Source organism: Ambystoma mexicanum, chromosome 1p, assembly GCF_040938575.1.
Source record: "Ambystoma mexicanum isolate Mex_15411 chromosome 1p, UKY_AmexF1_1, whole genome shotgun sequence".
NCBI classification, from domain to species: Eukaryota; Metazoa; Chordata; class Amphibia; order Caudata; family Ambystomatidae; genus Ambystoma; species Ambystoma mexicanum.
In genome coordinates, this window is record NC_090921.1 from 219,845,242 (window position 1) to 219,867,978 (window position 22,737).

Consider the following 22,737-nt stretch of genomic DNA (forward strand, 5'->3'; position numbering starts at 1 on the left):
CTGGGTCGAGAGTGTGTGCTCATCCGGAGCTGAGGGAGTAAAGTCGGCTGGTGTGTTCCCCACTGCTGGCGCTGCTCTGTTAAGACAGAGCCGGGTCGCTCTCACGCATAGCCGTGTGTGGCTGGCTTCGAGGTAGGAGAGAGAAAGTGAGGGGGAGGAACGACATTCTCAAATTGTATGGCGGTATCCTTCTCTCATGCAGCTCATAGACTGGCTTGGTAAAGTGTACAATTCCTGTCAAGGTGAGGAGAGGACCGACCTGATCAAGTTCCTTGGTCCCTCAATACGTGCTGGGGGAGAAGTTTACTCAGTTCTCTTGAACGGGGCTCCTGGAGGGGTAGTTCAGGCTGGTGGAGAGACCGAAGGGAAATGTTTATCAGATAAAATAAAAACAAAGGAGTACAAGGGAAAAGAAAAGAAATTAAAACAAGCAAGAGAAAGTGAGGGGAGCGGTCACAGACCCTTCCCAAGATTCCCCACGGGGTTTCATCAGAAGCCTGGAAAGCGCTGGGAAGTGGGGTGTTTAATCAATACACAGTAGTGTTTACTTATTCTTTCAAGGGATACTTTGTTGTGCGAATGTTCACAGAGGACAGGGGAGCCGCTAATCCAAGCGATCACCCTGTGCTCTCTCCCCCCCTCACACCTGTACCATGAGGTCCTTTGCCACCCTGAGATTTAGTGTTTTCCTGGGTCAACGAATGAACAGTGACATTGCCCTTTTCATATGGTGACGGAATTCATAAGGGTAGTCAATAGAAGATCATATGCCTCAGCTATGGGCAAAATACCCTGCACTCGTTAGAACATTGTGGTGGGGAAGGTCCTGTGGTAGTTGTATTGTACCTGTGAGAGTCTGTGTGTTTAAGTGGTGTATCATGTGATAGACTGCAGCTACCACGTGTTTAGGAGTACGGGGGTGAGATCAGAGTAAACCAAGTGCCTACAACAGGAGAGGCCAGGGCACTGCCATAACCTGTATGAAGAGTATTCAACTATTTATTTACCAAATGTGAACTGACTGGCTTACAAGTGATACAATTGTTAATATTTAAATATTTATTTCGCAAAGGTGGATTGACTCCCTCCCAAGTGACCCAATTTATGATATTCAACTATTTATTTACTAAATATGAACTGATTGGTTTACGAGTGATCCAATTGGCACTATTTCATTATTTATTTACCAAATGTGAACTAACTGATTTACCAGGATCCAATTGTTAATATTTCATTATTTATTTACCAAAGGTGAACTGACCTGCTCACTGTCTAGGTTATGTAATGATTTTATACCAAGGATTCAATTGCACAATTTCTGTGTTATAAAGAAGGCTGTCAAGCTGGTCAAATGAGATAAGTGTGTGACTGTTTATTTAACCATGGTGCACACTAATCAATGTTAGCCAACAGGGCTAACCGGCTCATAGAAGAAGACCCTCACTCCCACACACCCTACTGTTCACTCAGGGCTTTCCTTGGTCCTCATAGAAGAGCCCACTCATCGCCCCTTGGGTTGTCATTTCTCACATGTGTGCGGTAAGGTACAATTATCCCACGCTCAGGACTCCTACACGTTGCTGCCCAGCCTCCTTTCAGATACATTAGGGAGAGACACCTTACAGAGAGGAAGAGGAAGCACAGAAATTAAGGGATAAAGGGATACAGAGATGAAGGGAAAAGGAAGAAAGGAGAACAGGGGTGAGGAGAGAAGAGCAAAGACAAGAAGAGGAGAGAATTAGAAGGGAGGTGAGAAAGCAACGAGAATTAAATGAAGCATTAGAACACAGGAGGAGACAGCATGACTTTGATATTAGCCTAATTCGAAAGGAACCAGTAGAACCAAGCCGAGCAATATGTTGGGACAGATTGGAAGAGTTCCTTCCGTTAAAGGGAGCAACATTAGGGGCATCTAGAGTAGCATTAGAAGAAGAGAATTTTGATACAGGAAGCATCGGAGACCGGATCGATAAGGCCTATCAAGAATTAAAGGAAGGTAGCAAATCAGGAAGCAGAGGGAAGGGAGAGCAATCCCTAGCATGTCAATCACAAGGTGAAGAAGAAAATAGCTTTAGTTGCAAGCTCAGGGCTTATCCTTACGCATACTGACCTTAGATAAGGGTGACGGGGACGAGAGTCACACTAGTTGGGGACTAGACATGTCAGATGAAGAGAGATAATCCTTCCTTGGTGAAGAGGGAGGGAGTGCGTCTGTCCCAGAGGAAAGCCTGCAGATAGACAAGGAAGTAAGATGGTCCGATCTAGAACAATCTAAGGATAGGACGCCAGATCAGACAGCATATGCAGAACGTCCCAGAGGACGATCGTATAGTGAGAAAGGAGAATCACTGCCATATGTGAGCAGGTTAAGATTGCCACCAACAAGGAGACAGCCTGGGACCACTGTCCCTGCCATGAATAGGCAGAGGACGGGAGCAGACTGCGGGTAAGGGTTTGAGCAGTTTCACTTATTGGAAAAAAGGGGGTGCAAGGCTACAGTATATTCCATGGCCACAGTTGGATAAGGATAATTTAAGGTGCAAACTCCAGAGTTTGACATCGGGTGCCAGGAAATGCATATATGAGCTAGAAAATAAAGGACAAGAGGGAACACATTGGCTATAGGAGACATTTAAGGTCTCCTAGCAGCTATTCTTTGAGAAAGAGCTGATCACATATGGAGGAGAGCAGACAATTCAAGTGTGACAGCACAAAACACAGTGCACGACGGAGCGCCATTCAATAATTGCAGAGCAGATGTGTGGAGGGCTCTTAGGGTACAGTATCCTGACACATCGGATATGGGTGCAATTATGACACATAAGATGAAAGAAGATGAAGACCCTCTTGCTTAAATTCGGGATATTCAAGAGTGTTGGCAATTTGAAACGCAGTAACCATGGGGAAAAATGGTGGCAGTATTTTACCACAATCTATTTCAGGGGTTACCCGAGCAAGTGCAGAGGCAAATGAAGAAACAAGTGGGAATGGAAGCAAAGCCGTGGGCTGAAATAGAGTTGACGATAGTGCATCACTGTCGGCTGCTGCAAGAGAAAAACAGGAAGAAGGATGAGGCTAGGAAAATAGAGGAAGCCAAGTTAGTTCAGAAGAAAGCTTCAGAAATCGCCATCGAAGGGGCGTTATTGACAGGGCTGGGAATGCAGCAAGCAGTGGGTGCATTATGGGAAAATAATCAGCAGCAGATGGACCAAGAAGGGAATGGGTTCATGCCACGAGGCAGAGGTATGGGCTATAGAGGAAGGGGTGGATTCCAAAATAGTGAAAGTCCAAAAGCAGCGTTTTAACAACATATGGCGAACTCTGAAAGTTTTGACAGTTATTGTTTCTGAAAAGTTGTTAGGAATTGTTGTTACTTAAGAAGCAGCTGCACTTGGGTTCTTGTTCTGAGGCTGATCAGAAAATGAAACAGATTATAGAAACAAAGTAGTAGAACCCGATTTTGTGCGCGCTATTTGTTGATAGTTTCTGCTTTGTTGTAAATGGCTAGCTTTGCTTAATTGTGAGTTAGAGAAGACTCCTCATGTCGGTTCCAAAGTTTTTTATTTTATTTCCAAATTGTTGTTGTATATTGTGATTTTCTCAACATAAATGAACCCTCCAAAATAATGAAGGTGGGTTTCAAAATGCACAGAATGAGAATCAAAATGTGCAAGGAGGATTTAACAAAGGGAGATTAGTCAGGCGGCCTCCCCCTGTATATTGGACTTGTGGGATAACAGGGCACATTGCACGCTTATGTGGGAGCCAAGGAATGTACTGAATGGCCAATTCTCAAGAGGGGGGACAGCTTATCCTCTGTCATATAGCTCACAAACTAGGGAAGGGTTTGGTCAAGATCAGACAGTGTATCAGACACAAGCACCGCAAATGCAACAGACACAGCAACCAGAGCAAGTGCAAATGAATCCACCGCATGGGCAGTCGCAACACGCCCCCAGCACTCCGGGGTTAGTAACTTACCCGTCTTTCTTAGACGATCTAAATATCTGCCTAAAGGGACATTGAACTGTAATTTAATTCTCTACATTTAGATCCTCTAGGGAAGGATTTCTATTCCTCTCCTTCTGATTATTGTCTATTCAGTGATCGTGTATGTCCAATTCTTTCTTCAATTCAGGGCTGTGAATGGCCGTTGATTGCCATGTCTCATATTTTCCGGTGTAGTGTCTGCCTTTGGCTCTTACATGTTTCTTGTTGTTTGTTTTCATCAGCGCCCTCATGCCTTTGGATTATATGGTGCGCAATATAAATGTAATAAACAAACAAACATACAGACACAGAAGTATGCAAACACAGGACAATTACTGACACCCAGAATAGGAGGTGTACTGTGGTAGGAGGAAATACTTTCACATGTCCAGGGGTATGCATATACCCACAACAGGGCAGCTCACAGGGTGACTTGATGTATTCAGTACTAGGAACCAAGGGTTGATGTGATGATAGGAGGAAAATCGTTTTCTTTCCTATTAGACACTTGGGCTACTCATTCATTTACAAGACATAAGATCGATTAACCAGATTGTAGAAGCAGAGTTTCCTCTAGTTACTAATCCGTCGACGATACCATGCAGTATCCCAGTGGAAGCACGATATTTCACAGTGATTGATTTGAAAAATGTGTTTTTCTCAATCCCGTTGCAAACAGACTTGCAAGACTTGACTTCATTTACTTTCCACCAGACTCGTCTGAAACATACTAGGCTGCCTCAGGGGTACTGTGAGTCTCCATCAATCTTTAAGAGGGTCCTACGCGATGGACTTAGGCAATGTTGTTTTGAAAATCGTGGTGATACAGCACATAGATGACATTTGAATTTGTAGCAGGACCGAAGATGAGTGCAGGCAAGACTCGATACAGTTAATGACTATCTTAGCAGACAATGGATACAAGGTAGACAAAGAGAAGCTACAGCATTGTCAAGAAGAGGATACATAGGACAGTTGATTTCACATGAGGGAAAAACAGTGACACCTGAAAGAGCTTAGGCGATTACGGAAACTGCAAAAACCGTACACAGTAAAACAGATGCAATCGTTTTTGGGATTATATAATTATGTTAGAGACCGGGTGTTTGACTACAGTTCATACACAAGACCACTTTTGCAGGCTTTAAAGAAAGCACAGGTGAATGAGGTAAAAATAGAATGGACTGAGGAGATGGAGGAAGGGTTTGAAGAATTGAAAAAAGCAATTTGGCCAGCTCCAGTTTTGTGAATTCCCAATTATGAGGAGGAGTTTTATTTGTTTTCATATACGAATGGGACAGTCATGACAGCAGTGTTTACACAGAGGAATACATTGGGGTACAAGCCTTTAGCGTATTACAGTGGGATTTTAGATCCAGTTATGAAAGGACACTTTCCTTGTGAACAGTCATAGGCAGACACCATGTTCGCAATTGAGAAGGCCACAAGTATTGTGATGGGCTGCTCTATGACTCTCTTTGTCGAACATGCTTTGTTTGCCATTTTAGAGAAACCCATAGGTACACTGATGTGTCAGAGAGCTTCTGCTTATGAAGTAATGATTTCAAACCCATTGATCAAAATTGCCAGATGTAAAATAGTGAATCCTGCCACGTTTGTAGCTGAACCAATAACAGAGGGCGATCATGTGCATGACTGTGCTAATTATGTAGAATTTTATGATGATATACCTTGTGTAAAGGAAAATGCTCTGTCAGGAGGGGAAATTCTCTTTATTGATGGTTCTTCGAAAATTGATCAGACAAGTGGAGAAAGGCATTCTGGTGCAGCTGTAGAATAAATGGCGAGTTTGAGGTTGTAGCAAGTGCTAGGCTACCATCTCACTTTTCAGCACAAGCAGCAGAATTAGTTGAGCTTATTGTCGCACTCGAGAATCATGAATCATGAAGGACAGGAAGTGATGGTGTGCAGTTTTCTCTGAGGGGACGGCACTCCAGTTCAGTGCGCATCTTTATTGGACAGGCTTATTAAAGCACTACAACCCCCAGTAGCCGTAGCGGTCGTTAAATGCGCCGCACACACTTAGTGAACAGATTTTATTTTATGCGCGAATGAAGCTGCAGTCGCAGAAGCCAAAAGGGTTGCATATTTCCCAGATATTTTAAGTTTCGACACTCTGAATGTCAAAGAGAAAGTAGTCACGATTATGGTAATACAAGACGGGTTTAATCATTTGCCAAAGACCCAATTAATGGAGATTCAAGGAAGTGCACAGCAGGAAGAGCAGGAATTATGGAAACATAGGGGTGTTCTCTATCCCGCATAGAAACATTATGGTGACAGGATAGCACTGGAAAGCCAGAAGTATTGTTAAAGATTGCGCTTGAACAGCTGCATTACCCCGTGCATATAACAAGGGAGAGTCTTGCTGCTACGATTGAGGAAGACTGGTTGGTTCCAAATTTGTTAGAACATGTTACATTCTATGTAGTGAATTGCATCCTATGTCAGAAGTTTACAGCAGTGCATACACTGAGAACTATTATGGAGGAGTTATTCCTCAACCAAATGGTCCTTTTCAGCATTTACATATTGAATATGTTGATATGCTACAAGTGTGTAATGGATACAGGTATCTGATCGTGGTGGTGTGTCCCTTCTCTAGGTGGATGGAGGCAGGTCCATGTACACACTCTAATGCCACATGTGCAACAACATTTTTAGTACGTAATGTCTTTCCAAGATGGGGTGTGTGTGAAGTGCCGAAATCCGATAATGGGCCAAACTTTGTCAATGAAGTATTTGAACAGATAGGACTATTATTGAGTATTACGCATATGTTATCTTCTGCTTATCAACCGCAAGTGAACGGAAAAATGCGAGCGACTCAACGGCATCCTTCAAGAAAGGATTGCCAAGCTTAAGCTAACTTTGAAGAAGGGATGGCTATATTGCCTGCCCTTAGCTTTATATGCCTTACGGAATCAGTCTGGTTTGGACCGCCACCTCACACCCCATAAACTAGTAACAGGTAGGTGAATGAGAACGCCTCTTACACCTTCATCGAGGAGTAGAAGTGATGCCTAGAGTACAGAAAAATTGTTAGGTGATGAGCTGCATAATTATTAGACATGTATGACCTCTAGCATCTCTCTCATTTCTGATCAACTCAAGCGCCAGGGGGGGGTCGGTCTCAGAACACAGATGAAAACCATCCAGCAACCAAATCAACTGAACTTTTATCGGCACCCAAACTATTTATTGGAGACACAGTTTTGATTAGAAATGTCACTAGAAAGTGGTACGAGCCACGGTTGAGTGGCCTCTTTATCACTGAAAATATAACCCCCTCAGCAGTAAAAGTCCAAGGCAGAATGACGTAAAACTGTACAACTGTACACCGGCAAGACCGTCCCTCCTACTGTTGCCGACCGATGACAAAGAAGAAGGACGATAAACCAACCAGTTGATTAATGCACATTGTGCATTTGGACAGTGACTCGATCAGACACTCTTTATAGATATTATAGCAGGCGTACAAACCTTTGCTGAGAGTCACAGGAATTGAGAAAAATTAGCTTAAGAAAAATATTGATGTATCACGAATATGCCTGATCTTGATTTTGAATTCGTAAACTGGAGCAATACCCAGACTCGGTTCTCACTGCATACCTGTTTGGTTGAATCTATTGTCTCCAGATTGGTATTTGCTGTTTTTGTATTTATACTTCAAGCTTATCCTGTTTTGTGAAAAGAGACATTGATGTTCGCGCTTTTTACAGGATCCTAAATATGGCCCTGTAATTAGAAGACTGCTCATAGCAGTAATAGAGGAGATATTACAATTGATGGAATAAAAAGTGTGTTTTCTTCAATTGATCAAAGTGAAAATGAGGAACGTTGGAGCTAGTACAAATAATACGTTGGTTCGTGATATACGTATGTGCAACTATACTTTGTGCCTTTCTATTTCGTCTGTGTACCATCCCCTATTATATTGCTGCTCCTGATAACGTAGAGATTGCTATAATTCCCCCCACTAAGGGAACTACCTTTGATTTGCTTGTTTCCACTGAGATAGAGGCACCTATAGTTCTCCCGACAAAGAGAAGAGAACTGCTTTTGATGGGCTTATTCTATGGCTAATTTCCCTCATCTAGTGAGTCTCCCAGCAGCTTTGCTGGATTTCTGGAGTTTATTTTTTCCACTTGGTAAGAGTGTGAGCCTTTTTCCCACTCCTACATGTGTTTTGCCATGTGTATTTTTACTGTTTGTGTGATAGTGGGCTCTGGAGGAACCCGCTCCATGAACCCCACTTTTTATTTGTGTTACACAGCACCTTCTGTGCAGTAACACAGGGTTGTCTTTGAGACTTCCCCCGACTCCATTTTTCTGGGGCTGACCACTGTCCCCCAGAAAACAGGTAAGGTTGCCATTTACTTTACATAGGGCCACATTACAACTCAGGCGGTAAGGGTTTTACGGCGGCGTAAACAGCGCCGACCCTTACCGCCTGAGTACGAGGTCCCTTAGCGCCATGGCGGACTTAATACCTGCTTTTAGCAGGTGTTAAAATCCATGGCGCTAAGGGACCATGGAGTTCATTACGCCACCGTAATTTACGGTGGCGTAATTAACGCCTTCCCCACTCCCATTATGCCCTATGGGGCAAAATGGGAATGGGGAAGGGAAAATGGGAAAATGGGGATTTACCGCCCCGCCAAGGTTGGAATGGGGCGGTAAGTCCGCCTACCACCATGGCATAAACATAGTTTACGCCTTGGTGGTAAAGTCACGGCCCAGGCGGTAACTTACCGCCTGGGTCGTAATGAGGCCCATAGTCATTTAAAACTACAGACCCAGTATACCCCATCCTACATGGAGTACTGGAAAAGTGTTAACTCCTATCCCTTTTTGATTGTGCCTCTCTGAGCTTTGTTTTGCTCTTTTAACATTTAGAATTGGCTGGTGGCAGTGGTATCTACCCTAACTTTTTTACCGCGATTATATTATATAAACGTGGTACTGTTCCAGACTATCATAGTAGCCTTCAGATACACCCGCTTGACCAAATACTCTTTCTTTTGGCTCCGGTCGGGTTTATTCGCCATTTCTTTTTGTTAAAGTCCTTCTTCTGTTTTATTTTGCGTGGCAAACCAGGTTTGCCTTCTTTGTTCACCGTCTTGGCGGGCTTCTCTCAGGAAGCCCTCTTTTGGGTGCCTGGGTGTCAAGGTGGGCTGAATGTGAGGGAGGGGTGTAGTCACCCCCTGCACAGGGTATCCTTGGAAACCCAAGTCGCATTTTGCCATGATTAGCTAAGGTGTTTGTCTGGGCCGGACAACCACCCTGCTGGGTGATTGACAGCCAGTCTGTGTGAATGGGAGATTTTTGCATAAAAGGCAGGACTCTTGGGCTGGAAGTCAGAGTCGCCACTGGAACTGCAAGGAACCAAAGAGAAGCGGAGAAGAAGATGGCTGCTGCAACTACCGAGTCCTGGAGGAGCCCTGATGCAGTCCTGAGTTATCTACCCTTCGACAACAGAGAAGATCCAGTCCGGAGTCTTCTTCCCTTGAGCTTGGTGGATTAACTAGCTTATCTTCCACAGGCAGAGGATCCTCTTCTTGGTTGAAATCGCTGCACACAGCTCTAGTAGCCATCTGAAGAGCCTCTCCTGTTTTAAAGGAGCGCACCTTTTATTCAATGTTGCTTTTGCTGCTGCTGGCATCATCCCTGAGTAGTGCAGATTGCTCCAGACGTCCTCCTTCTTGTCCCCACGACTGAAGTCACAGGAACCAACTGCTGTGGCACCAGCTCTTCTTCACTTGAATAAGGTACTGTTTCCGACCTTGAGGAACTAGGGTGAATCCCTTTTCTCCTCACCAAAAGGCTTGTCCTTATCTTCCTTCCCTCTTATAACTTTTGCTTCCTCTTGTGACAATATCCAAGTACTCCTGGCAATCTCGAATCGTGAACTGTACTAACCGTGTGATCCTCGACAACAGGAACCCTGTTCCACTTGACACTGGCGCAGGCCTATTGACTTTTATTCACTTGTAGGAAAGTGTCCTCTGATTCTACCTGCCTTGACAAAAGTATTGCCTATGATTTTTATCCCCAACTCTCTTGTGTTGATTCATGTGCTAAGTGTGTTTTAACTCCGGTAACATTTCTTCCCGTGGGTACGCGTATCTTTAGTAAGACCGAACTGTCATTACTGTCAAAAAATGATCGCATCTGTCCCCCCGGTAACGTCTTTGTTTCACAACACCGGTCTGTCAAAACCAATGGTACTTACCTTGAATTGTACTGCACAAAGTGAATTGGTTGTGTGTAGAAGTGAAGTGTTTTACGAACAGATGGTCTAGAAATAAATGTACTTTTACTTTTCAACAAAAAACCTTGAGTCAGTGTTTGCTTGAGTCACAGTAATTGTGGTCCTTTGTGTAATCTCTACTACTGCGCATTTTGTCTTGAGATAAGTCTGGCTGCTCCGCTACTGCTACCACTTTAACAGTGTAGTATAGGCTTGTACGAAAGGTGAACTTGTATTACCACTTGTAGTCTTAATTGTGTGTAGTGGTCCCTAAGGGCACTGCACAGAATTCTGCCTAACAACTTCTACTGGAATAGAAGCTCCTGTGGTTTTCCCTAAGGTGGGGAGAACTCTTTTTGATATACTTCATGATTACTATGCAAGCACTGACCTTGTAGTAGTGAGAACTAAGTGAAATACGGAAGAAGATAATGATAGGATAAACACATAGTAGTGAGAACTAAGAGAAATGCAGAAGAAGATAATGATGGGATAAACACATATCTAGATAATACAGCACACTTAGGTAACAACATGTCAGCACATGAAAAACGTGGGAGAGAGTCATCTAAGGAGAGTTGCTCTATCTGTGCTCTCATACCTTATGATTTGGGAACCTCTAAAATATTCATAGCCACAGAAGTAGCAGTTAAAAAAGCCCATTGCCTAACGCATCTCGCACTTTGCCTGACAAGAGGACAGTTCCAAGAGAGAACAGCATCCATAGTATGAATGGATAAAATGACTTCTCAAAGAGAAGATAATTATGTGCAAGAGCTAAAGACAAGAGAGAAGTCAGAAAGGAAGCATCAAATAATAAGGTATGAACAGCCTGGAACAAATGGAGCAGGAATCAAGATTGAAGAAAACAAGATCCTGCAATGCAAAGATAAGGATGGGAAGGAAATACGAGAATGCTGGAAAAGGAGACAACTACAAATGAAAGGAACAGTGCTTACTCTCGAAGGGTGGGCTGAAGGACTAGTTGTGTGCAAAGCAGCAGCACTAACCGGACAGCAGGAAGAAGTTGTGTTAAATATAGAAAACAAATGTATGGATCAATGGCCGAAGATTGCAAGATTGTTCACATGGGTCGATGATAAGGGAGGACTATTGCAGATATTACCTCTGAAGGATGCGTCCTTATGTTTCAAATAAAGGTTGGAGAGAATCATCAGTGTGGCCGAATTCTTGATGTTCCAGCAATGAAGGAAGGGACAGCTGTCCTGATGGACCATTATTGGGCTTGTGGGTACAGAGCCTACATGAAGCTGCCCAAGGACTGGGGAGGGACGAGTTCCTTGGTGCTCATCCATGTTCCTGCATTAGTAATTCCTCAGAGTGATCTGAACATTGGAGAATTTCCAAAAGTAGATGCCCATTTAAGAAGGATAAGATCGCTCAAATTACTAATTCGAAGAGAGGGAATTACTTCTCAGCCGAATAAATGGACGCATATGATACCATTGCATATGAACACATGTTGTTCAGAAAAACTGATACTATACTCATGCCTGGGATCCAGACGTTGGCAAATGCTAAATGGTTACAGATAACCAGATGAGAGCTTCTGCAGACCATCAACACCACCATAAAGGGATTCAATGCTATCAGGGAAGAGTTGAGGGCCATAAGACTGATGACCTTCCAGAACAGGTATGTCCTTGAAATGATCACAGAGATGTATGGAGGAGTTTGCACCAAAATCGGGCCATCATGTTGCACGTTCATACCTTCTCACGATGACAAGAATGGGACCTTGACAGAGGCCATAACGTTGCTGACAAACCTGCACAACAAGATGGAGCATAGGACCGAGGACATTATAGATGAAGCTGGTCTGCATCTATCTTTTCGTGGGTTCCACAATGGATGGCGAATATCTTCAAGTTTCTTGAAGCAGTATTGCTCATGGTCATGTTTGGATTCTTTGTGATAAATATAATACTCACACAGTGCAAGAAGACAGCAAAGAAAGCAGTAGGAATGAAGATCATGATTGATGATGAATCAGGGTTTGGACCCAAGGAGTTGACAGATGAAGATATCAGAAAATATATAGAGGCCAGCATCGTAGCACCTGAGGGAACGAAGTTCCTGTATCCGAAGAATCACAATAAGTACGTAGGACGATGGGTCTATTGTAACCCGAATGGACAGTGCCGCTACACGACCTAGAGTGTATATGATCATGTAAAATCAGCAGGAGTGATGAAGATTTGGACCCCAAAGAAGCACTTCTTCAAGAGAAGAAACCCAAATGTGGAGAAAAATGAGGGTGTGGTTGATGGTTTAACCAACCAGAGAGGGGATTGTAGAGGAGCAGCGAATGCCTCTGCAGGAAGTCCTGCCCCCCCTGCCTGTATGCTGGAAGCCTGAAATTGTGCCACCAGCAGTTGGGACTTTCCCGCAGAGAGTCTTTGAGAAGATGTATCCACTAAGAAATCCGTATATGATGTATCCCTGAAGAGATGACAATCTCTTGTAGGAGATCCACAAAGGAATATGACAAATTAGAGAATGAGAAGTTGGTGACATCACAAGAGACGTTCGTGATGCACTGAGAAGACTGGTTGAAGAAGAGAATGTATACACCTTATAGAAACTGATGACGATGTAAAGAGTCGAGTAAGCTTTCATATGGGATATTAAGATTGCACGTGTGAAGAGCACTGAGCGTTTTATAACTGCACAGATGCAGCAACGCAAACAGACTAAGTAATCTTAGAAGCTAGCTATACGTAGTGAATAGACTGCAGGCAGTGCCGCCATTACATAGAAGCTGGACATCGATGTCACAATTTTAGTAAGTTCAAGCCCATAGAGAAAAGGCTGAAGCTGTGTTGCTGCAAACAAGTAGCGGAATCACGGAAGACCCGAGAAGGGCTGTCTGGTCAGGTGTCAAGGATGGAGCTGCCAAAGTACTGGTTATCTATCCTTGGGAACAGTGAACGTGAGAAGCTGAGTAAGGCGCAAAGAAAGAAAACCATGGATGCCAAGTTTTATTCATTTAATATCATTAAATGCTGCAAAATTGGGCCAAAGTACGGTCTCTTGTCATGTGAACCTAGGATGAAATAGAAGTTTGGCATGCAGTCCAGAACTAGGATAGCGCATGCTCACACTTCCATATATTCTCAGAAGCAAGAATACATTCCAAGGCCAAGTTCAAAAACAATCTTCATGACAGGAGGCATGGGTGATGAGATGCTGGGCTAATTGGGTGGGAAGGTGTGATGCTGGAAATGCATTGGAGGGACAGGGCCTCCTTATCCTTGGCCTTTACTGTTTTTATCTTGTGTTTGGTCGTGTTTTTCCGCAAGAGTTCATGTGGGACTCCTGGCGGTGCAGCTCTCTCTTTTGGTTTGGTGTACAGACCCATGGGATACCTTTATGGCGGCCATGGGTGGGGTTACAAACCTGTGTCCCTAGTGTATGTTTTTGGGCACCTGTGTGTGGCCCACAGAGCAGGGTATGGGCTGGTGGTAGCTCCACGCTGAATTTGACGGGTGCTCTGAGTATCCTCCATTTTGGGATACCCAGTCCCTGTCATTGGAATCAGTAGATTCCTGATGGAAACAAGATGGCCCCCGTGGCCTCTTGCCTTCCATCGCCTGTTACCTGGGTTTTCCCGAAGTCCTGGGAAGCCCTGACTCTGTCCCTTCCCCCTGACTGGCTGTTGGGTGGAAGTTCGATATATGGTAGTGTGGGGAAGTGCCGACCAGACTGGCTGGAGCCTTCCCAACGACCGTATGTTGTGGGTACGCCTCTGGGTGGGACCTGGGTGAATGGAGTGTGTGACGAATATGCATTTTATGTTGTGGATGTCTAGTATCTGGTGTTTGACCCAATGACTGAGACAGCCCTGCCCGAAACTGGTATGAATGCAGTGTGCAGTGTTGAATGGCATGGTACTTGTCCGAATCCACATTCTGTGTTGTGAGTGGTTGGATGGAGAAGAATGGCCTGAATGCACTGTGCGCCTGATTGGCTGACTGGCTGCCTGAATGCCCTTCTGAGTGATTGGTTGCCTGAGTGTGACCCAGCAGAATGAATGGAAGATCAACAGTATATCTGGGGGCCTCTCACTGCTAGAAATCGTTCAGAAGCTGGAGTTGAAACAGACATTGAAATTGAAGCTTAACCTTGAAGCCCTGCTGGAAGAGAAGTAGTGCTGTTGCTCTACTTCGTCGATCTGAAAGCTGCTGTGTCAACCTTCGCCGAAGCGCCCTGGAAGTCAGCCTACGAAAGACTGTCAGCTGAAGACGGGGACCACCGACAAGAAACGAAGAGAAGCACCGGACAGCCATCCACCATCGTCGACCAGGGTTCGCAGGTTTACTACAACCGCTGGAGGCCATCTAAGTTATTGCCCAGAAGCGGGGACTGCTTGATGCTGTGCCGTCGCGACTGGAGCCGCACCGCTCCTTTGCCTAAGACATTTGATTCCCGGATGCGCTCATCCGCGCCGCCGACCGCCTTACCCTGCCGGAGAAGGCCAGGCCGTTGATGCGCCGAGGAGCATCCGCCGGTGGGTTTCCCGCCACCCAAAGACCGTAGAGATGCCAGACGACTCGACGCCCTTGCTGGGCCAAAGTTCTTCACAAACTCTTTGCTGTCCTAAACTATTGACATCGAGGTGCCCGCACGCCACATCCTTGCAGGACGTCTTCGACTCATCGTCGACGAGCACCGCCAGGACCGAAGCTGCTGCCTCGGCGCCATCGAACTTATCATTGAGGATTATCAACGTCAAGTTCACCTTCTTTCGAGGCCCGTCGACAATCCGTGACTACTGCTTTAAAGGGAGTCACTCAAGAAGGATCCATCGACACCTCCTCGAGAAAGTCTGCTGTTCCAGTAACATTGGGGTGGTAGAAACATTTTAGAAGGAAATAAGACTAATTGAACAATATATGGACTCGGCTTGTAGTATATCTTTATTTTACAGGTTGCCCAGGTGGGGGGGATCTCCACACATAACTGTGCATAGCGGTACGGGCCCAGTATTCTGCCAACTGTTCTAACCAACTGCTTTCCTCCTATGTCTAGTGTTGGTTACCTTTATTAATTGATTTGTGTGACATTTGACCACAGTACAGTTGATGCACTTTAATGAAATCTGATAATAATTGTGGTACCACTTAGAACTGTATATATTTGCCATTGTAAATTAATTGAGCACAAAGTGAGTTAATGTGATTGTGTACATAACCTTGAACCTTAATTTTATAAAGACTGTGTTTTAACTAATACAGTGTGCGGACATTCCTTTGTGGGTGCTTGGAGACTACACTGTACTTAAGAACCAGCCTGCATCACCTCCTGAGAAGCTAGGCCTCGATTGCTCACCCGCGTTTACCAAATAGAGAATCTAGGCTGGAGTCCTCTGTCCCTCTCCTGTGCCATATAGAGAGCGGGAGTACTGACACCCTCCTCCAGTCCTTACAGGAGGTACGGTCAATTCCACCGCCTGACACCTGGGGTATGAGCTTATGTGCTGCTAGTGAATCAAATGTTCCAGAAGGGCACAAGCGTGCCAACCAATTGTAGAAGGCCATACAATGAAGGGCCTTATAGTTTGATAACCAATCGTATGCCGTGTAACTAATAAATGATGAAGATGACTTGCCTTAGGGGTGGGCATGAGTTATTCACCTAACTGTAGAGACCCAATCACAATCCTATCTCTTATAGAAAGTATTTCCCCTTGAGCCTATCACAATCCCCATAGGTGTTTGCTTATTTGCTACATAGTATGATGTCACGTATGACGAATTTTCAGTATAAAAGTGTTGTTTTTTATTAAATGCTTTGAGAGATATGCTATGCGACGTCCGTTAATGTCTGTTGTAACTCCCTGTTTTAGACAATTGATAATGAAACAGTAAACAAACTTTGCCTTCTTCCCGAGTTGGTTTGATCATTTGGTGTAAGAGTTACTATGCCTCCCACCTACTGCATGACGTGCTACCTATTTAAGGGCCATGAGCTCAGAAGGTAAGGTGAACGGAAAGAGCGGTGAACCGGAACAGTAAAAGTCATCGAAAGGAAGAGAGAGTAGAGTAGCAACAATGCCTACCTATTATGTAAGAAGAGTGGAATCTAGGTTCCAACGTTTGCACTGCTGTGAAGAAGGGAAGTAGGCAGGAGATGCCTTGTGCGTACTATGTCCTACTTTTTCTATAAAGCCAAAACAATTCAATAGACCAAGTTCTAGTAAGCTGAACATGCTGTGTTGCATGCATCTGTCTGGTATTTGACAGTTGTCAACTATAACATAGAATGTTGTGTCTGTGTGCCATATTTAATAGATTGAGGGCACAGAGTAACAAGTAGATTTTTACAAATATTCCACACCCCTGTTAATATAAAATAAGGCTAGGTGTCTACTGTGACATGCAAAGAAGGGAAGTCTATGACCAACACAGTGATACTACAACAGAACATTTTGTGTAGTGGTTCTTAAAGTGATGAAAGTACAGTGGTATAAAAAGAAGAGCAATTTCAGACTTGCATTATTTTGCATTGCAGGACATACAGGATATGGAAAATAAAGCTATAATGATATTGTTTTGGCTTATTTTATTTATTTATTGAGCATTTGTTAGGCGTCTATAGAACAAAATGGTGTTTCCAGGCGCCACGAGGCAAAGTGGGGAGGGAACATGGGAGTAAATAATAATGGCAAAAGAAAACAGTAAATATACATTTGTGGTCCTACTAGAGGCCTTTTGGCATTTGGAAGTGCAAGTGCAGTGAGAGAAGTGAAGGAGATATGATGTGGAGAGTGCTGGTGAGGGCCTGGGAGGGGAGTGCCAAGGAGAGGGTGACTCCCCAGGGAGCTAGAGATCAGAGCAGTGATGGAACAGAGGAGCAACTCACAAGGGCATGGGTGACAAGTGGGCTCAAGCCATGCATCACACCATGAGTCAGTCCTGAATTTTCACTTTTCCTGCTGGTACTTGTAGACTCATAATAATGGGAAGAACACACAATCCAGTGCCATCATTCACCAGGCAGCACCAAGACTGGCACACAGTGTCACGTTTGCTCTCGTGCCATGGGGTAAATTGGCAAGCCTGGTGGTTGAACTTACTACATTTTGCAGCATGCACACACATCCCAGAAAGCATAAAAAGGTTTTTTAAGTGGAAATCACTGAGGTCTACTTCCTTTTAGTTTAAGTAATTAAAAATCTGACTGGAGTGAGAACTAGAGTCTAATGAGAAAAACAAAGGACCAGGCTCGGACTGGCCAATAGGCCAAAATGCTGATTTTGTTTTTTGTCAAAGTGGGCCGGGCACTTTTTGGGCCAGTTTGATGAGTTACTTCACTATGCGGCTAATAGTTTTGACTAGTGTTGCTGAATAAATATTCTTTAAAATGCACAATTTGCATCACATTTTATCAATGAGTGCTATTCAAACAGTGTCACAAAAGGAATGAATAGCCATTTGAAACTGTGGCCCACTTTTTCATTAGTACCCGATACAATTTTATGGCCCAGTCCAACCCTGCACAGCATGCAAGTGAATACCCTGCATCATCTGGACAACGGAATCCACACCAGCAGACCATAGTACAGTACACATTTGGGGTCATTACGACCCAGGCGGTAAGTACACCAACTTTACCACCATGGTGTAAACTACGTTTACACCATGGTGGATGGCGGATTTACCGGCCCATTCCAAGGTGAGTGGGGCGGTAAATCCCCATTTCCCATTTACACTTCCCCATTCCCATTTTTGCCCCATCGGGCATAATGGGAGTGGGGAAGGCGCTAATTACGGCACCGTAAATTACGGTGCCGTAATTAGCACCAAGGCGGTTTAGCGCCATGGATTTTAACGCCTGCTAAAAGCAGCCGTTAAAATTGGAATCAGGCGTTAAGGGTTAACGACGGCGTTAACCCTTAACGCCTGAGTTGTAATGAGGCCCATTGCATCATATGTATCTGTGTGCATACATCCAGGGACATGTGCATGTCAACACCAAATAGCTGCAGCCATGGCAGTGATTCCTAATGGTGTGAGGTCAGATATTGACTTACACATACCTCATTGTGCTCCCATGTAGGTGATGGTGTCTATCCCTTGAAGCCGTGGCTACTTACCCCTGTACGGAACCCACAAAACAGGCACGAAGAGGAGTACAATCGGGTTCATACCCGTACCCGTGTTGTGATTGAGCAGACCTTTGGCCTGTTGAAGGCACGGTTCCGCTGCCTCAGCCGGTCCGGTGGAGCACTCCTTTACGGGCCTGAGAAGATGGGAAAGATCACCATGGTCTGTGTCATGCTGTACAACATGTGCATCTGGAGAAACGTACAACTGCCACCTGACATTGACCTGCATGCGCCGGGTGAGGATGATGAGGATGATGATGGAGGAGAAGCAGCTGGCAGTTTGCGATGTACAAGATGGCTGTGCTGTGTGCCAATCACCGATTGACGATTTCTTCTGATCCACAGGGATGCTGATGGTTCTGTGTTAGTACTACACTGGGCACTGGGATTGTGTGGACATGGACGCAGGGTGTGTGGGGAGTTGGGCACTGTGCGCTGTAATTAATTGAATAAACACACACGAAATGAACAATGTTCAGTCATGATATGATTTTGAACACAACGGGTGTATTGGAAATTAAACAATATTGTGCTTCATCCCTCCACCTCACACACGCCTCCCACCTTCCAACACCCCCAAAAAGCCCCAACACCCCATACCACCCCCCTAACACACCATACCACCCCCCCAACACCACAAACCCCTCCAAACCCCCAAACATCTCCAACCCACCTCCTCCCTCAACCATTGTCATCCCACACACGATGTGCCAATCATCATTATCCCAAGGTGTCAGTTAGCACATGCAGTGTGGACCTGCTACTTCTAGCCTCTCTTCGGGTCTGGGGGCAGCATGTCCGTGTGGCCTGCACTGCGCCTGGTCATGCGCACAGTGCTTGCGGGAGTCGAGCTGCCAGGTGTGGTTGATGGGGTGGAGGTGGATGGATGTGCGACTGCCGGCGCAGGTTGTTGCTGCTGCATATGGTCTACAATCCTGCCAAGGACCTGTGTAACTGCAGCCAAACTGTCTCGGATGATCATGGTGTTGATGTTCATGGTCGTTATGGTAGCCGCATTTGCCTCCTGTATCTCACGGCGGGTCAGTTCCCCCTCCGTCACATACTGCCGGATCAGTTCAACCATACTGTCCTGGCGGGCCTCAACCCTCGTCTGTGGAGGCGGATGGTGCAGTGGCAGGGTGGCCCACTGCTGGACTGCCCTCTGATGTGGTCGACAGATGCAGATTTCCCAGTACAGTGGCGTGTTCTTGCATGAGGCATACTTGTGTGCCATGTGTGGAGTGCTGGGGGGGTGGGCTGAGGGCTCGGGATATGGGGACATAGAACATGGATGTTGTTGTCCATGTCTAGGAATTCCTTGGCGTGGACCTCCACGTCGCTGAGGGGGGCAGTGGCTGCTACCTCCCCCATGGGACTGGTGGCAGCAGACTGCGTTCCATCACCCTCTGCCTCTGCAAGATTTGCCGACTTCGTAGTGGCAGTGTCGTCGGCTGGTGTTGTATCCTCCTCTGCTGGCCTGGGCTGTACTGCTGCCCTGTGTTGCACTCTGGGCTTTGGTGTTGCCCTGGAGGTAGAAGGTCCAGTGCCTTTTTGTCTGGCCATGGATCCCTTTGAGGATGTCGTGGCCTTTGGGGCAGGGTCCTGGTCTTCACTTTCTGCGTTTGTGCCTGTGGGGGAACAAGAGATGCAGGGCATCAGTGTTGGTGTTACGGGCAAGATGCATGATTTGGTGCTGTTCAATAGTTCATGTTTCATGCATTGCATTCTTGTAGGTGTGATGCACAGAGTACTTTCAATGGGGGGGCATATTGCATACGCCGTGGACTTATGTGTACTAGGGGGCATACCGTTGTATTGCATACCGTTGTATTGCATACCGTTGTATTGCGGTTTGCGTGATGTGTGACATGTGATTGATCCCTGTGTGTTGGGTGTCTGTTGGTAATGGGATTGGCACGCAGCATACATTTCACTGTGCCAGGGTTTGGGCCACCATCTGGACATGGATCTGTATATGTGTGTATGATGGCCCATGCATTGGCTTGGTTCACTTTCACATCTGTTGTGCTACGTCATGCTTTGGTTCTCTGGGGTTTGTGGGGACACTCACCTCCATCTCCTGATGTCGGCACACCCGTCTCCATTTCTCCGAAGCCCTTGATCGATTCCATGTTGATCATGGTGCTGCACGTCTCCTCCCATCTCATCAATTTGGTTGGTGGGTGGTCCCCGTGGCCTGTAGCCATGGCTCCCTGTGCTTGGCTGAAAGTATGTTGCGCACCCAGAGACGTAGATCGTCCCACCTTTTTTTGCAGTCCTTCACCGTGCGGGGGGTGGTGCCAACTGCAGTCAACTTCCGTGCCACCTCCTCCCATATTTGTTTTTTGAGCCGTTGGGCTTCGCGTTTGAGGTTATTGGCAAAGACCTCATCGGCATGGCCTACCAGCGTGTCCGCCAGCATATTCAGCTCCTCGTCGAGAAGTGTTTCTTGCGCATGCGCGGGGGGGGTGGACTTCCGAGTAGCCTTGGACACGATGGGTTGATTGGGCCTGCTCTCCACTCTGCACCACTGCTGTGTTAAGAGGATTGCAATGGATTGCGTTTTTTAAGATGGCTGCAATGAAGTTACTTCCGGATCCGGTATTACGAACCCGGTATTTGCAGGATGGTATTGCTGGGTCTGTTATTAAGGGGTTGCTCCTGGGCAGAGGCGGTATTAGCGGGTTCCGTGATGGTCTATCAGGGCTTTGGGGCGTCTTTGGCGGCATGGTGGTGCAGCCATTACCGGCATGGGCGTTCGCGCGTGCTCGCGCTCTCGTAATCAGTCGCTATTTGCGGTGTCGAGGGTACACGGATGTGCTAATTACACCATGCCGGTAATGACTGCGTTTTTTCCGCGATTCTCATAATGAGGCCCATTATGTTTTGTATTGGGCATCTTTGATGAAGCATGCATGATCAGTGGCATTATTATTTCTGTGGCATGGCATTTTTTATTGGGCATCTTTGATAAAGCAAGCATGATAAGAGTTCATATGTAGCTAGACAGGCATTTCAATGCAGCCGGTCTAGCCATTTCTTCCTGAGGCATGACATTTTGCATTGGGCCTCTTTGATGAAGCAGGCATGATAACTGTTTTTATGTAGGTCGACTGACATTTTAGTGCAGTCAGTTTGGACATGTTTTCATACTGTGGCATGAATTTGTAATTGTAAAGCCAACTGGAGTATGTTCTTACATGGGGATACTGCCATATATTGGCAGAACAAACATGGACATGTTTTCTTATAGTATCATTTCTGGCATTATGCGCAAAGCAAAAATGAGTAGCAGGTTTATACTGGTATATATTGTGGGAAAAGGCATCATGAACATTTGTTGGAGAAATGCTTCTGTGCACTGTTGGTGACTTGCATCTATTGAATTTTTTCATGAGGTACCCTACAAAACCAATTGCAACTGTTTTTTTTTAATTCAATTTTTCTAAAAAAAAAGTGTGCTCTAAAATGCACCATTTTAAGCCATTATTCAAACAAAATTCTAGGGGGGGGAAACCCACCCAAATCCCCTTGATTGGTGCAGGCTCCCTCGTTACTCTGGGTCACTTTGACATTTCTGGGACAAATATTGACACACCTCCTCATAAAAAAATCACTAGCGGGCTGTGGACTAGAGGTTTGCGTAATGAGCAAAAACTATTTGCAAAGGTTGCTCTTCTTCTGTAATGCCGCGGACAAGATCAAATCACTACGGTAGAGACGCTGCCCAGAGAGATGACATTGGTAATGATTGATTTAAAACATTTCAATGATCACTTTTAATGGGATGTCACTTCCTATGATGTTCATCCACTGATATCACTTTCCATGACAGCACCTGGGTCAAAAGTTGCATCATAAGGATGGACACCCCCAGTATTTTTAAAGGTTGGGACCCTTGACAAGTAGAATTCTCAGGAATAAGGCTGGGCTCACGTTGATGAACAGGCTTTCTGCTCACCCTGGTGTGTGTCGCTAATACTACTGTGTAAGCATCAACTTCATCACAAATCCTTCTGGCCGCTACATCCCTCAGCATTGAAGGAATCCTCGTGCCTCACTTGCCGCGATAGATTTACTTTCTGTTCTATTTGCCATTGTTCCTCACTGTACACATTAGTAGTAGTGAGTATAGCACATGTCTGTTTGTTGCGTAACTCACATTTGAAAACCTCTGCCTCTGTCCCATTTCCTGCAATCCACCTGCCCTTACTCTAATCCAGTGGTCTTTAAACATTTTTGGCTTGGGCCCCGTGAGCTAAATGTGGGCAGGCCGCGCCCCCCCCACCCAAATGCAAAATGGACAGTAAGTCCAAATGACTATGAACTACTGCGTGCCGTC

General features: G+C 45.4%; 1 protein-coding gene across 3 annotated transcripts in view; it reads right to left on the bottom strand.

Moving 5' to 3' along the window:
* Window positions 1–22,737, bottom strand: part of LOC138568036 (NXPE family member 3-like) — a 770,737-nt gene that overhangs the window by 263,621 nt on the left and 484,379 nt on the right. The window lies entirely within an intron of this gene.